Source organism: Felis catus, chromosome C2 (assembly GCF_018350175.1).
Source record: "Felis catus isolate Fca126 chromosome C2, F.catus_Fca126_mat1.0, whole genome shotgun sequence".
In the NCBI taxonomy this organism is placed as follows: Eukaryota; Metazoa; Chordata; class Mammalia; order Carnivora; family Felidae; genus Felis; species Felis catus.
Window position 1 is genome coordinate 34,830,238 of NC_058376.1, and position 13,821 is coordinate 34,844,058.

At 33.3% G+C, this 13,821-nt stretch overlaps 1 long non-coding RNA gene across 7 annotated transcripts in view; it reads left to right on the forward strand.

The window, feature by feature from the left end:
* The window catches only part of LOC102901880, a 222,595-nt gene that overhangs the window by 19,168 nt on the left and 189,606 nt on the right, over positions 1 to 13,821 (forward strand). The window lies entirely within an intron of this gene.

A 13,821-nucleotide genomic window follows, 5' to 3' on the forward strand; every position in this document is an offset into this window, starting at 1 on the left:
GTAAAATCCACAAGGTCTGTCACCCAACCAAAGATTTGGAGACATGCAATGAAGCAGAAAGATATGATCCATACTGAGAATAATCAATCAATCAAACCTGATTTAAAACTGACATAAGTGCTAGAATTAGCAGACCCAAAGAATAAACACAGTAATTATGCCTTCAATACATGTGTCTAAAAAGTTAAGTATAAATATTGAAGATAGGAAAAAGACCCACATCAGACTTGTAGAGATGAAAACTACAATTTCTAAAGGAAAATTAAGGGTATTGAAGAAAAAGCAATAGAAACTGTCCGAAATTTAAAACAGAAAATATAATTTTAGAACAAGTGCAAAGCTCAAGTGAGCTCTGGAAGAACTTCAAGCAACCTTTTAAATATGTAACTGGATCCCTGAAGTAGTGAAAAAAGAAGGGGCAAACAAAACAATCTAAAGAAACAGTGGCCAATGTTTTTCAAATTTCATGAAAATTAAACACCCATATTCCAAGAAGCTAAATGAGCTTTAAGCACAAAAAGAAGTAAAGAAAATCACATCAACACACTTCATAATACAATTGCTTAAAACCAGTTATAAAAGGAAAACTCTTAAGAGCAGCCAAAGGAAAAGAGATATGTATACAAATAAAAGTTAGGAAGAAAGCAGAATTCTCACTGGAAAAATGCAAACAGTGGAGGAATATCTTTAAAAATGTAAAAGAGAAGACAGAAAACCTAAAGTTTAATACTCAGTGAATATATTTTTCAAAAATAAATGAAAAAACAAGGGTAGTTCAAACATATAAAAGCTGGAAAATAATTTTGAGGAGACTTACACTACAATAAACTGAAAAGAATTTTCTCATGCAGATGAAAAATGATACCAGCTGAAAGTATACATCTAAAGGAATTAAGATTACCAAAAAAGGTAACTATGTGGGTAAAAAAAAATGTTTCCTATAATTTAAATTTCTTCAAAAGATAATTCGCCACTTAAACAAATTCATTGTGTTTTATAACATGTATAAGTAAAATAAATGAAAAAATACTAAAAGACCAGGAAGTAGAAATGGAAGTAAACTATTGTCAACTTACATGTACATATAGTGATATAAAATCACTTAAAATGGAATATGTTAAGTTAAAGATGTATACTCAGTATACATCAGTATAAACCTCAGTACAATCAATAAAATAAGAAAATAAAGAAGTATAACTAATAATCCCACAAAGGAAATGAAATGGAATCACTAAAACAGACTGAGTCCACAAGAAGACAGAAAAGGCAGGAAGTGGAACAAAGAGCAGAAAGGACAAAAAAAAAAAAAAGGAGATGATAGACTTAAATCTAAATATATGAGTAATCATACTAAATATAATAGGTCCAGACATTCCAATTAAAAAGAGATTGTCAGATTGGAAGACCCAGATCAGTGCTGCCTATAATAAATTCATTGTAAATATAAATATACAAAAGAGATGCTATGCTAAAACTATTCAAAATGAAGCTGAAACAGCCATATTAATATCAGACAAAGTACATTTCAAGGCAAATAATATTACAGGAATAAAGAAGATCACTTCATAGTGATCAAAGGGTCTACTTATCAAAAAGACATAATAATTCTAAATCTTTGTGCATCTAATACCAGATTTTTGAAATACATAAAGCAAAACTGATAGAACTGAAAGAAGAAATAGACAAGTACAGCATTACAGGTAGAGATTTCAGTACCTTTCTCTCAAAATATGATAGAATAAATAAAATCAGTAACAATATGGAATTTTTGAAGAACATTATCAACACACTGACCCACTGGACATTGGTTAAATGCACACTCTTCCAGTGCACATGGAAAATTTTCCAAAATAGACTATCATGGATAATAAGAACAAGTCTTAATAACTTTAAAAGATTAAAATTATAAAGAGTTTGTTCTCTGACCACAGTGGAATTAAATGAGAAAACAAGAGAAACATATCTGGAAAATCCCTGAATATTTGATAATAAATAACACACTTCTAAATAACACATGGGTTAAAGATGAAATAGTAGAATTGTAAAATATTTTATAATAAATTACAATAAAAACACAGGGTTTCTGGGATACTATAAAAGCAGTACTTAGGAGAAAAAGCATGCATAGCTCTAAACACCTGTTGGAGAGGAAAGGTCTCAAATCAATAACCTCAGCTTCTATTTTAAAAATTAGAAAAAGAAAAGCTAACTAAACCAAAGTGAGTAGAAGAAATTAAAAGACCAAAATAGAAATCAATGAAATAGAAAACAAAATCAATAGAGAAAACCAAAAATAAACAAACCTAATTCATTGAAAAGGTTGATACAATTGGTAATCCTATAACGAGATTAATTGAAGGAAGGGAGAATAGAAGTATGTTACCAATATACCAATATGAAGAATGAAAGCAGGGACATCACTATGGATTCTGCAGATATTAAAAAGACATTAAAATATTATTATGATAAACTTTAGCCTATAAATTCAACAACTGAAACAAAATAGAAAAAGTTTTTTAAGGACACAAACTACTAAAGTTTATTGAAGAAGAAATAGATAATCTATAAATATATATGTATATATGCATGCATAAACACAAATATGTGTGTGTATATATATATACACACACATACATATATGTGTGTATATATATATACACACACATATATATACATATATATATATATACACATATATATATGACATTCAATTTTACTAAGTAAACTTCCCATGAAGAAAGCCCAGATGGTGTCACTGATTAATTCTATCAAACCTTTAAAGAAGAATTATACCAATTCAACACAAACTCTTCCAGAAAATTAAAGAATGGGAAATACTTCCAAATTCATTCTATAAGGCCATCATGACCATTAAACCAAAACCAGACAAAGACATCACAAAAAAGAAAACTAAACATGAATATCCTTCATAAACCTAAGTGAAAAAAATATTTTTAGGAAACTAGTAAATAAATTTCAACCATATATAAAAGGGATAGTGTATCATGAACAAACAACTAAGATTTATCTAAGGAATGCAAGGTTGGTTTAACATTTATGAATTAATATAATTCACCACATGAAAACAATAAAATGAAAAATCATGTGATCATTTCTATAAGCACAGGAAAACAATGTGACAAAATCCAACATCCATTTCTGATAAGAATTCCCAGCAAACTGTGAAGAGAAGGGGCCTTCCTCAACCTGACAAAGGTCATCTACAAAATTTTTTCTGCTAACATACTTAATGGTGAAAGACTAAATCCAGGGACAACACAAGGATGTCCATTCTCATCCCTTCAATTCAATATTGTTTTGAAACTTCGGGACAGTGCATTTTGGAAAATAAATAAGTTATCTAAGTTGGATAGAAAGAGAAAATGCCCTTAATTACAAATTCTGTGATTGTCTATATGGAAACCTGTAAAATATCTACTAGAATTAACAAGTGAGTTTAATTAATTACAGAATATGAGATCAAAATACAAAAAACAGTTGTTTCTGTACACTAGCAATTAATGAGAGGTAGTTGAAATTTTAATTTTTAATTTTTATTGTTATTTATTTATTTGAGAGAGAGAGAGAGAGCACACAAGGCAGAAAGGGGGGCAGAGGTAGAGAGAGAAAGGGAGTGTTAAGCAGGCTCTACACTCAGCGTGGAGTCTGACTTGGGGCTTCATTCCGTGACCCTTGGATCATGACCTGAGCCAAAATCAAGAGTCAGACACTGAACCGAATGAGCCACCCAGGCACCACAAGAGGTAACTGAAATATTTAAAAGATTGCAACTGAAAGAACATTAAAAAATATGAAGTACTTTGGAATAAATCTGGTAAAAAATGTTCAAGTTCTGTACACTGAAAGCTGTAAAATATTGCTTCAGCAAATTAAAGAACACTTAAATGTAGAGACATATTAGGTTCAATGATAGGAATAATCAATGTTGTTAAGATGACAGTTCTCCCCTTACTAATCTATAGAATCAATGCAGTCCCAATTAAAATCCTAGTATACCTTTTTTTTTTAGGAATTGCTAAATCAATTCTAAAAAAATCACATTGAAATTCAAAGGACTTGGAATAACCAAAACAAGTGTTTAAAAAAAAATAAATATTACCTGATTTACAATACTTATTATAAAACCATAGTATAAAGACAATGTGGTCTTGGGGAAAAGACAGATAAATGGGCTGTTGGGACAGAATTGAAAGTCCAGTAATAGACCACACCAAGCAATTACTTGATTTTTGACAAAGGTTTAAAGGAAATTTGATGCAGAAAGGATAATCTTTGATACATGAACAATTGGATTTTTACATTTATTCCATATAATCCATACTGCTAATTAAATACAAAAGTCATAAAAGAGAATCATAAAACTAAATTGTAAACCTAAAACTGTAAAAATTATAGAAAACATAGGAGAAACCATTCTGACCTTGGGTTAGGCACAGATTTCTTTCTATGTTTTTGACATTTATTTATTTATTTATTTATTTATTTATTTATTTATTTAGAGAAAGAGAGAGAAAGCATACACATGCAAGCTGGGGAGGGGCAGAGAGAGGGAGAGAGAGAATCCCAACCCGGCTCTTCTCAGTGTGGAGCCTGACACAGGGCTAGATCTCATGACAGTAAAATGACAACCTGACCCTATATCAAGAGTTGGATGCTTAACAACTGAGCCACCCAGGCACCCCTAGACAAAGATTTATTTTATTCAAATGCAAAAGCTTGGCCCATAAATAAATATATTGATAAATTTAACAATAAAATTATTATTTCTTTTATTCTTTGAAAGACACTCTTTAAAGAATGAAATGACAAGACCCAGGCTGGAAGAAAATATTTGCAAAACATTTATTTTAAAAAAAGACTATAGCTAGAATATATAGAACTTACAAAACAATGATAAGGTAGTTTGACTCCTGAACACACTCTTGGCTCTACTGTCTCCTGGACAGTACAAAGAGTGTTATGGAATTACCAAGTAGACCAACTAGGCTGCAGTAGTAAGATCATATAGGGAAACTAGGCAGCAACATCATGTTAAAGCATGAGGCATGCTGGAACCAGGAAGTAACACTGAAAATGGTGGAGAAAAGTAATGCAGGATTACACAGGACTGTGGAAATGATTTAGTTAGATTGTGTACATAGTATGATCAGTCTAGCAAAGCTGTTCAAAGCACAGGGTGTAAAGCTTGCTGTGCCTGGAGTAGAGGTTACAGCATGTAGTTCTACTAGGGTATCAAGATCTTTGTTCAGAGAATGTGTTTTAAGGGACTTATTCCTAATGGAAACTAAAGTACTATATATACATGTGGAATCATGTTTGAAGACTTGAGACAAATGCACCCATAGAGGGCAGATGCAGAAAATCCAAAAAAAGAAGACGAAGGAGAGAGAAGTCTTAAGGTAAAAGAAAAATAATAATATTTACAGATATCAAGGGAAGAAAAAGTTTCAAAACACACCTCACTGAAAATTATAGAGAAGTCAAGAAGGGGACATTAAGAATCGATGGTTAGATGATTAGTTATGACCAGTAAGAGTGTAGTACTGGTAGACTGGTGGGATAGGGAATGGATACCCATGGGGACAAACTAGATTTGGAAACAGATTGTCCAGGTTTAAACACGGATTTCATCCTAAAAAAAACATTGCAACTTTGGCCAAATTTCTTAAGCCTTCTGTCCCAATCAAATGGGGATAATATAATAATAATTACATCATAAATTATAAAGATAAAATAAAAACTTTGTCACATAGTGTACAGTAAAACTAGCTATAAAAATCATATATTCATTTGAGAAGTTTAGTTATGTAAAGCAAAAGATAAATAGATATAGTTCTCCTTTTTCTAGGCCACACCAATTATGGAGAAAATTAAATATCTATGCTACTATAATAACAGATACCTCGTCCTAGGTCAGAAATGGTTTTTTAATTGGGATTAGAATTCCACCCGCTTTCCTTACTTTCTGCCCTAAACTCCTGAATCAAGAGAAAGTATTTCTTAATAGTCCCCTTTTGTAAAATATATCTTCTGTTGGCTATCCCTGATACTCCCAACCCTATACTCTTTCTTTCTTCAGCATGTATGCCACTGATTGCTAATTACTGACCTCTAAAATGAGATCATGCATGCAATGAAGGTATAAGAAAGATGTACTAAGAAGAACATATGGAACATAAGTATTCTTAAATTATATCACTGTCAAGATTTATTCATAAGTGATATATTTTCCATTATTATATTTATAAAAATATATTCATTAGAAGAATATATCTGTGAAAAAATATATTCATTCTTGTGATTATACTATCTTATGACCTCAATCTTTTTTGTCTACACCGCAGTCTTCCACTCTAGCAATAAAGAGGGCAGAGACAAAAATAAATATTTTCACAAAGACTTATATAATCACAATAAGATCTGGTCAACTAAAACTAAATAGTCAAACAAATTTGGAAACTAATAAGTTAGTGAATTGAATTCTGGCAAATTGTGTTCCCTGCTTGTCCTTGCATTCACTGAGATTTCTTTTTATCCTTGTAAGGAATTTCCTCCCTTTTTATTTAGACTAGTTTAAGATGAGTTTTTATTACTTGCTTTCAAAAAAACCTTGACTAACATATACTCTCGTATCTGGCTCCTTTCCAAATGCATGTTTCACATCTTCCCTTTCAATGTCAAACTTTTTAAATGAGTTTATAATAACTTCATTACTTCCCTTCTCAGTCATTCCTAGTGGTTTCTACCTGTACTACACTGCCAAAACTAATCTAACCACGGTTGCCAGTGAGTTCTACGTCAATAAATCCAGTAGAACAATTGCAGTTTTTATTTAACTTGATTTTTCAGCAACATTTGACATTGTTTCACCCTGGAAATTCTTTCCTTCATTTATTTAATTTTTTTTCTATATTTTCTATTGATTTAGCTGTATCTTTTTGTACCTTTGTCATATCTTTCTTACCTGATCCTTAAATGTCAGAGTTCCTCTGGAATTTCTTCCTCACTACTGTTTTTTTGTTTTGTTTTGTTTTGTTTTTTTCCTTTTTTTCTCTCTGGTTTTCCTTTTTTTTTTTTTTTTTTAAAGAAATGTTATCACCACATACCCAGTTACTCAAGAGAGAAAATTGGGACTCATGCAGTCATCCTTGATGGTTTCCTTTTCTTTACTGCCCCTATAAAAGAGTCTACCTTCAGATTGCTCTTAGGTTAACCACTTTTCTCAGCTTTACTGCCAGCCACCCTGCTCTGATTCCCACCATCACAGTCCCACCTGAACTTCCTACAATGTTTTTTTAAGTGATCTACTGCATCTAACTGATTTCTTCTCTAAACTATTCTTTAATCTCAGCTACAATGTTAAAATTTTTAAATCATAGAATGAAATAATTCTTACTTAAGACCCTTAACAGCTTTCTAATATTTTTAGAATGAAGTCCAACAGGGCTTCCCACAGTGTGGATGGTTCCCACCTGTTATCTTCAATCTCATCCCTTACATGCTTCCTTCTTTATATTTCATTCACATTTGGTTTCCTTTGGCATTAGTAAGGTACTATTAGCTCTTTAGCATATGGGCCCTCAAGTGGACTGACTTCCCTGAGCCTGGGTAGCCCATCCCATTCCCCATTTTCACCACATTAATATGCACTCATCTTTGAAGCCTTAAGTAAGTTGTCATCACCTTGGCTCTTATCAAACACAAGGCTGGGTTTCATGACATCCTTCCCATCTCTTTTGTAATATCTATTACACATACAATTATTTAATATCTGTATTTTCTTCAATATTATAAATTCCCTAAAGACAAAGGCCAAAGCTATTTTATTGCTGTGTCTCTAAACCTAGCCCAGGCCAGGCTGATAACAGATGTTAAAAAAATATGAAATGAATGAGTGACTTTTTTCCAGAATCCATTGTGTGACTATAAACTATATTATATTTGTAAACTATATTATAAGCTTTTCCTTGAGATAAAGCAAATGCTTTTCCTAAACCAATGTGGTCCTTGCATTGATGGCTTGAAGTTGTAACTATACACTGTGAATAGATAAAAAGTCCATTTGCCCCAAAATATCTTACCTGGTAATCTATCATAATTCTCTTCCTTAGTATTTGTCCTAAAACTGACCTGCCTTCACCCACATTCACTTGGAATCCCTAATTATGGGATGAAGTATTAATTGCTTTCCAAAAAGTCAGTGTGAAATGCCTATCATTTTTTTTTTCCCTGGGGGCAGAATCCCACTTCCCTGTCTTCAGCCAATTGGAAGGTTTATTAGATTTGCTAATTGTTAAATGCTACCCTTGAGGATATGAGAGAAAGAACACATAGCTATTACTAGGGGCTGTAAGCTTAACCCAGAAAAATAGGGCCTTTCTGACCTTTATGTTTTGGAATGCTAAGTAAGAAAATTGGCCATCAGAAAGAAGGATGACAATGAAGACTAAGTTCCTCACAAGTTTGTATAACCAGCCCAAATGCCTTTAAAATGGATATGTATTTTGAAGTAATCCTTTTAATATGGAATAACAGGGTAGTACCTAGTTATTGCGCCCTTGGGCCAGGTTTCCCTGATAGCTCTGTCATTGGCCAACTGAAGGCAGAATAAATGAAATTAACTCTCCAGGAATAAATGGCACCAAATTCCATGACATAGATTGGAAGGAACCCAAACACAGGCTTTAAACTGCATCTTAAAATGAAGGCCAAATCAGCAAAATGACCTGTACATAAATACGATTTGAAAAAAGAAAAATGAAAGAAGGCAGGTAAGTAAAATACAATGGTGCTCAGTAGTAGACAGTAAAAGTACTACAAGGGAAAAAGGCATATCAACATACAGAATCTTACCACATTTCATCAATTCTATGGTATGTTCCTTCTGTATATTTCTCATCTATGAAATGAGGATGTATTTTACAATTGATGATGTGTCAAATTTAAATGGAAATATGTTTTCTTTCTTAGTGGTGCATATAATGATGTGTCTTATAATCAATGACATCTTAGAATGATTGATTGAAATACAGTATTTTCTTATAAATATATCCTGGTGGCACATGTTCATTGCCATATTTTCAATTCATGTCATAAACATTTTTATGTTTGGCATAATTGCCACATATAGCCCGTGAAAGAGAACAGGAAACTTATGTAATGGATATATTTGATGGAGAGTTACAACATGACAAACCTCCACAGATAGCAACAATCCAGAAAGGACAATAAATTCTTGAATTTGAATAGATCAGTAAAGACCCTGTATTCTACAGAAACAAGTCATTAGATTTATACATAGAGAGAGGAGAGAGTGTGAGGGGTGAAGGTAGAGAGAAACAGAGAGAGAGCGAGAGAGAGAGAAGGAGAGAGAAAACACACATGATACGCAGATATGTAAAAGCACCAACCAATATAACTTTCTTCTATTTAAAGATGACAGGAAAATCTCTGAAGTTAAGTAACAAAACTTTCTTTCCCTTTTTCTTTCTTTCTTGCTTTTTTTTTTTGTTATTGTTGTTACTTAGGACTTTCTTTTTTAAAGTTTACACGGAGTGATAATTAGTTGAGTTGGAAAATGCCAAATGAAAGTGAAAATCTAACACAGGCTGCATATGAATGTCTTCTCAGGAAATTCTTGTAAATTTTTTTTCCTTGTCAAGCAGTGTATGTCGGTGAATTGTACCTAAAGAAAGATGACTATCAGACTGGTGGCACCAAAACTAATCAAAATATATATTTTTTTAATCAAAATATTCTCAGTGGTGCTCAAGAATAGCAGACAAAGGTAGAGGGCTTTATGCTAAAAACAAAAACAAAAACAAAAAACCCAAAAAACAAAAAAACAAAACAAAAAAACCAATCCTTGCACAAAAAGCAAGAACTAATCACAAAGAAACCTCAGAATTGCCTTCCCATAAATGTTCTTTACAAAGCAGTGCATTATTTTACAAGTCACTATTGATCAAAAGTTAGTTTCAATAAGGTATTTCTATCACTGGAAATGACTATTGGACTCTTATTTATTTGTATAAGTTTTTCCTGAAAAAATACAAAGATTTTAAAAATATTTGTTCTTGGGGCACCCGAGTGTCTCAGTTAGGTGTTTGACTCTTGATTTCAGCTCAGGTCATGAACTCACTGTTAATGAGTTCGAGCCCCACATCCAGCTCTGTGCTGATAGTGCAAAGCCTGCTTGGGATTCTCTGTACCCCTCTCTTTCTGCCTCTCCCCTGCTTGCACATGCACACACATGTGCTCTCTCTTTCTCTCAAAATAAATAAATAAACTTAAAAAATGTATTTGTTCTTGCATGTTGCAAAAAACTCCTCAATTCAGAAGAATCGAGAGCAAGTTGAAACAGATTCTTCCTCTTCCCAACCACATCAGATTAAGAACTGACTATAAGCCTTATTTGTTGTTGTTGTTAAGTATAATTAACATACAATATTTTATTAGTTTCAGGTGTAAAAACATATTTCTTTAACATTTGCAACAACGTGGATGGAACTAGAGTATATTATGCTAAGCAAAATAAGTCAGTTGGGGAAAGACAAATACCATATGATTTCATTCATATGTGGAATTTAAGAAACAAAACAGATGAACATAGAGAAAGGGAAGCAAAAATAAGATAAAAACAGAGAGGGAGACAAACCATAGGAGACTCTTAAATGCAGGGAACAAACTGAGAGCTGCTGGTGGGGTGTTGGGTGTGGGGATGGGCTAAATGGGCATTGAGGAGGACACTTGTTGGGATGAGCACTGGGTGTTATATGTAAGTGATGAATCACTGAATTCTATTCCTGAAATCATTATGACACCATATGTTAAGTAACTTGGATTTAAATTTTAAAAATATAAGGGAATTATAAAGTATAACATAAATATAAATTAATGAAACAAATACAAAAAAACCATATTGCTTTAACAATTCTATACGTTATTCAATGCTCACCATTGTAAGTGTAGTCATCACTTGTCACCATAGAACATTATTACAATATTATTGACTATATTCCCTATGCTGTACTTTTCATCTCTGTAACTTATTTATTTTATAACTAGAAGTTTATATCTCTTTATCCCCTTTATCTATTTCATCCCCTCACCTCCCACCAACCTTCCCTCTGGTAACCATCAGTTCACTCTTGTATTTAAGAGTGTTTTTATTTGTTTGTTTGTTTGTTTGTTTTTAGATTCCTCATATAAGTGAAATCATATGGTATTTGTCTTTCTGTGTTTGACTTATTTCTCTTGGCAAGTCCATCCGTATCCATCCATGTTGTCACAGATGGCAAGATGTCATTCTTTTTTATGGCTGAATAATATTCCATTATGCATATAAAACTTCCTTATCCATTTATCTATCAATGGATACTTGGCTTGCTTTCATATCTTGCTTATTATAAATCATACTGTAATAAACATAGAGATGCATATATCTTTTCAAATTAGTGTTTCTGTTTTCTTTGAGTAAATACCCAGTAGTAGAATTATTTCAATTTTTTTTTTAATTTTTTGAGGAAACTCCATACTGTTTTTCATAGTGGATGTACCAACTTACATTCCCACCAATAGTACCATAAGGGTTCTTTTTTCTCCACATCTTTGCCAACATTTGTTATTTCATTTCCTTTTACTTTTCTTTCTTTCTTTCTTTCTTTCTTTCTTTCTTTCTTTCTTTCTTTCTCTCTTTCTTTCTTCCCTTCCCTTTCCTTTCCTTCCCTTTCCTTTCCTTCCCTTCTCTCCTCCCCTTTCTTTCTTTCTTTCTTTCTTTCTTTCTTTCTTTCTTTCTTTCTTTCTTCCCTTCCTTTCCCTTCCCTTCCCTTTCCTTTCCTTTCCTTTCCTTTCCTTTCCTTTCCTTTCCTTCTCTCCTTCCTTCCTTCCTTCCTTCCTTCCTTCCTTCCTTCCTTCCTTCCTTTTTCTGCTAACCATCTGTAGGTCTTCTTTGGGAAAATGTCTATTTAGGTCCTCTGCCCATTTTTTAATGAGATTATTTGGGGTTTTGTTATTGAGTTCCATAAGTTATTCATATTTTTTGGATATTAACCCCTTATTGGATATATCTTTTACAAATATCTTCTCCCATTCAGCAGATTGTCATTTTCTTTTGTTGATGGTTTCCTTCACTGTGCAGAAGCCTTTTGTTTTGGTGTAATCCCAATAGTTTATTTTTGCTTTTGTTTCCCTTGCCTGAGAAAACATATCTAGAAAAATGTTGCTAAGGATGTTGCCAAAGATATTACTTCCATGTTTTCTTTTACCAGTTTTATGGTTTTAGGTCTCATATATAGGTCTTTAATCCATACTTCTAATGTTTATTTTTTGAGAGAGCATGAGCAGAGAAGGGGAAGAGATGGGGACAGAGGACCCAAAGCAGGCTCTGTGCTGACAGCAGTGTGCCTGATGTGGGGCTCAAACTCAAGAACAGTGAGATCAGCTGATGTTGGATGCTCAACCAACTGAGCCACCCAGAGGCCTTGGTCTTTAATCCATTTTGAGTTTATTTTTGTGTATGTTGTGTAAAAGTCCAATTTCATTCTTTTCCATGTAGCTGTCCAGTTACCCCAGCACCATTTATTGAAAAGAGTGTCTCTTCCCCATTGTATATTCTTGCCTCTTTGTTATAGATTAATTGACCAGATAAGTGGGTATATTGCTGGGCTCTCAATTCTGTTCCATTGACCTCTGTGTGTATATTTGTGCCAGTATCATATGTTTTGATTGTTATGGCTTTGTGTAGTATACCTTGAAATCTAGGATTGTGATACTTCCAGCTTTGTTTTCTTTCTCAAGATTGCTTTGGCCATTCAGAGTCTTTTGTGGTTCCATAATGAATTTTGGTATTATTTGTTCTAGTTCTGTAAAAATAAATAAATAAAATGAAGTCCTGTTAGTTTTCACCAAATAAGCTTTATTTTTTTAAATTTTTTGTTTAATGTTTGTTTATTTTTGACAGAGACAAACAGAGCATGAGCGGGGGAGGGGCAGAGAGAGAGGGAGATGCAGAATCCCAAGCAGGCTCCAGGCTCTGAGCTGTCAGCACAGAGCCCGACGTGGGGCTCGAACTCACAGACCATGAGATCATGACCTGAGCCAAAGTTGGACGCTCAACCGACTGAGCCACCCAGGTGCCCCTCACCAAATAAGCTTTAGAAAGAGACTGTTTTAGAGGTGTGGGTCACCAAAAAGAGAGTGATAGTATCCACTGTCCATTATCCCTAATGTTCCAGCGTTGGTTTTAAGGTTTAACACTATCAAGATATGGTCCTATGCTCACAGTGGATGTGGCAGGTGATTGCTTTGCTGGTCTTAACTCTTCCTGGGCTTTGGATCTGCTGCTTCCCTGCAGTTTATTTGATTTTTTTCTAACTATTTTTCAAAAGAGTAGGATCACCCTATAGGAATGTACTTTGGGATAAAGATGGCAACATTCAACTTTTGTATGCAGTTTTAACCTAATTTTTATCATTGGAAGAATGAGCTGCTCCTCACAGATCCATTTTCCAGAATGTTTTAGGTGAGAAATGGGGAGAAGAGGGATTTCTTCACATTAACTTATTTCCTCCTAAGTAGCATTTGCAGGACATGAGCCTTTATTTGTTGCCTCAATTTGTTTATTTTGCCCAGTTAAATGAAGTTTATTTATTTTTATTTATTTTAATTATGAAATTTATTGTCAAATTGGTACCATGCAACACCCAATGCTCATCCCAACAGGTGCCCTCCTCAATTCCCATCACCCACGTTCCCCTCCCTCCCACCCCCATCAACCCTAAGTTTATTCTCAGTTTTTAA